This window comes from Chrysochloris asiatica, unplaced genomic scaffold, assembly GCF_000296735.1.
Source record: "Chrysochloris asiatica unplaced genomic scaffold, ChrAsi1.0 scaffold00182, whole genome shotgun sequence".
NCBI classification, from domain to species: domain Eukaryota; kingdom Metazoa; phylum Chordata; class Mammalia; order Afrosoricida; family Chrysochloridae; genus Chrysochloris; species Chrysochloris asiatica.
The window spans coordinates 4,659,602-4,663,616 of record NW_006408700.1 but is presented as its reverse complement, the minus strand read 5'-3'; positions in this window follow the sequence as shown (position 1 = coordinate 4,663,616).

Sequence of the window (4,015 nt, the reverse complement as noted above, 5' to 3'; positions counted from 1 at the left end):
AAAAAGAAGAAGCCGTTAATGATATGAATTGGCACAGTGGCAAGAAAAATGGCTTCAAGCTTTACAACAATTCTGAGGGTGACACAGGATTGGCAGTGTTTTGTTCTGTTGTTCCTACGGTCATTGAGTGTTAGAATTAACTTGAAGGCACCTAACTACAATAACCATCAAGCTCTACATCTGAACGCTCATATTATTATTTTTCCTATCAATTGCTTCTTGTTGTTGTTAAGTGCCTTCAAATCGGTTCCAACTCATAGCAACCCTGTATAGGGTTTCCGAGAAGCGGCTGGTGAGAGCTTGAACCACTGACCTTGTAGTCCAGCACATTAGCCTGCAATGCCACACCAGGACTCTAAACTGCTTGGAAAGTGAAATTGCTCATTAAACAGTTTGGATTTTGGGAATATTATCAGTCTAAAAATTTAAATAACTCTCAAGATGAAACACTATTTAAATAGAGAAGTCTTTAGTTTGAATTAAAAACAAGACAAACCTAGAAATGGTGGTAGTGTGCCGTGGAATGGGTTCCGATTCATTTTTACCCTGTATAAGGTTTCTGAGGCTGTAAATCTTTACAGAAGCAGAAAGGCCTCATCTGTCTCCCATGGAACTGCTGGTAGTTTCAAACTGCTGACTTTGAGGTTAACAGCCTGACTTTTAACCACTACACTACCAGAGCTCCTTAACCTAGAAATACCCACTACCAAATTGCATCTATAGAAATACTCATTCTAGATTGACAGAAAATGTAGTATCTGCCCCAAAATAAGGAAAATATTCCCACTTGCCCACCCATCCTCTCACCCAAAATGATACCTCAGAAAATGGATAATCATACTGTAGTTCTTTCAAAGTGGTTCATAATATGCGATATTCTTCTCAATTATGTGATTTAAACCAAAAATCAACCCCCGTGCTATTGAGTCAACTCTGACTCACAGTGACCCTCTGGGACAGAGGGTGGGGAAATCCAGTCTGCGGGACACATAAGGCCTGTGAAATCATTTAGTCTGGTCCTGCCAAGGCAACCCCAATTCCAGCCTCCAGATTGTTGTTGTTAAGTGCTATCAAGTTTGTTCTGACTCATAGAGTTTGAAACACCCACCTTGTGGTTCAAACTGACCTTGTAGTCCAGTGATTTATCTCACAACACCACACATTGTTGTTGTTAGGTGCCATCGAGTCGGTACCGACTCATAGTGACCTTATGCACAGCAGAACGAAGCACTGCCCCATCCTGGGTCAACCTCACTACTGTTGCCATGCTTGAGTCCATCGATGCTGCCACTTGGCCAATCCTTTTGGTTGGGGGTCTTCCACTTTTTCTCTGACCCTCCACCTTACCAAACATGATATCCTTCTCCAGTGACTGGTCCCTCCTGACAATATAGCCGAAGTATGTGAGACGGTTTGGCCATCTTGGCCTCCAAGGAGTACTCTGGCTGCACTTCTTCCAAAATGGATCTTTTGGTTCTTCTGGCTGCACTTCTTCCAAAATGGATCTGTTGGTTCTTTCAACATTCTCCTCCAACACCATAACTTACAAGGGTCAATTCTTCTATGATCTTCCTTATTCACTGTCCAGCTCTCACATTCATATGAGGTTATTGAAAATACCATGGCTTGGGTCAGGTGCACCTTAGTCCTCAAGCTGACATCTTTGCTTTTGTTGTTGTTGTTATTAAGTGCCGTCAAGTCGGTTCCAACCCATGGCAACCCTGAACAGGGTTTCCGAGGCTGTAAATCTTTACGGGAGCAGAAAGCCTCATCTTTCTCCCATGGAGCAGCTGGTAGTTTCAAACTGCTGACCTTGCGGTTCGCAGCCCGATTCGTAACCATTACGCTACCAGAGCTCTCTTTGCTTTAAGTGTCAGTTAATTAAATGTTTAACCAAATATATAGAGCAGACTAATTTTCAAGTTGATAATTTTGTATGTCCCGTGAATGGTGATATCAATTTTGGCAGAATAAAGTTCCCTACCCTCCGTTCTACAGAAACAGCTGCCACATTTTACTCCCATAGAGTATCTGATGGAGTCAAACTGCCACCCTCCAGTTAGCATCCGAGTGCTTAACCAATGTGCCGCCAGCGATTTACATATTATTTAGAAATATTGAATATTTTCATGAAGTCATATAGGTTCAAGACTGTATCTATCAATGCTAGTTTGGAGTACTAACAGAATACATGCACACTGTTGTTGTTAAGTGCTGTGGAGTAGGTTCTAACACATAACAACTCTGTATATTGTTTCCAAGGAGTGGCTGGTGAGTTTGAACAACCAACCTTGAGGTTCAAATTGACCTTGTGGTCCAGGGTTTATCCTACAGCGCCACATGTATAGCCAAGGACTTTTTTGCAGTTTAATTGAGGTTTTGGGGTTTGAAGTCAACTTTACCCAAGTAATTTGGTCTTCATGTTTGGTTCCTGAGAGATAACCTCTAAGCCTTTGAATTTCCCTAGTGATTGAAGTGTCTTTGGTGAAGCCTTCAGAGCACACCAGAGGGTTTATGCTAATGAAGACTTATTATGCTAATGAGACCATTGTGAGATACTAGTTGACTTTAGGGGCAGGTCAAAACTCAATCAATCAAGCCTAAGTGCTGAGTTCCCAACAAAGGCTCTGGATATGGAAGCTCCTTGGGCTTCCTGCTTGTTGAAGGATACCCATCACTGAAGGTGAGAAAGAAACCTCTCCCACAATCCTTTTTGTTGTAATGAAACTATTCATTTAATTGTTCACACAATAGGTTCAAAGGCCCTATTTCCAAATGAGAACACATTCAGATGTACTAAGGGTGAAGACAGTAAAACAAAGTGTTGAAGAGCAAAGATGTCAGTTTGAGGACTAAGTAAGCCTGACCCAAGCCATGGTATTTTCAGTAACCTCATATGCATGCAAAGGAAGTGAATAAGGAAGATCGTAGAAGAATTGATACATTTGTGTTATGATGTTGGAGAAGAACTTTGAAAGTGCCATGGGCTGCCAAAAGAACAAACAGTTCTGTGTTGGAAGAAGTGCAGCCAGAGTGCTCCTTGGAGGCCAGGATGGCCAAACTTCGTCTCTCATACTTTGGACATATTGTCTGGAGGGACCAGTCGCTGGGGAAGGATATCATGTTTGGTAAGGTGGAGGGTCAGAGAAAAAGAGGAAGACCCCCAGCAAAATAGATAGGCAAAGTGGCAGCATCAATGGACTCAAGCATGGCACCAATTGTGAGGTTGGCCCAGGATTGGGCAGTGTTTCTTAGTTCTGTTGTGCATAGGGTCGCTATGAGTCAGTACTGACTCAATGGCACCTAACAACAACAACAAAGGGTGAAGACTTCAATCTATCTTTGTAGGGAACATATTTCAATCCACAATATATTTTTCCAACCCAAACTGATAAAGATACAGGTTTTCACCCCTGGGGACAAACAAACCTGCCTCTACTGGATAAAGCTATCATCTTTACCACCAGAACTGGGGTGCAAAAAAGATAGAAACACTTTTAGTCAAGACACCCACAGTCTTGTGGTTCTTACCTGAGGCAATAGAAGTTTTTCATGAATGTGTTCTCAATTTGTGGGCCTTTGCTCATTTTCTTGTCTCTTGTAATGGTTGTCATGGTTGTTTTTAACAATTTTGTCAAGTTTTTTTTACAAAAGGGACAGTGAAAAGATTTAACACAGATTTTGTTTTCACACCTAATTTACAAGTATAACAACATGAATGGAAACTCCATGAACACACTTTTAAATAACAATAATGAGAATGGATACTTGTGGAGATTTTACATATAACCTACAGGATCAACAACAACAGCAACAAGTTTATCTTAATGTTTTATAAATGGACACTTACGTTTTGGGATAAAATATTCAGCGATAACACACTAGAAGGATTTTTAAAGTGCTGTATTTCCATTATTTTAGGCTGAGGTAAACACAGTGTTTCCTGGAAAATTGGGTTAGATTATTTTAAACATTTTAAACATGAGATTAATCATTGGGAAGACATCCTATTAAA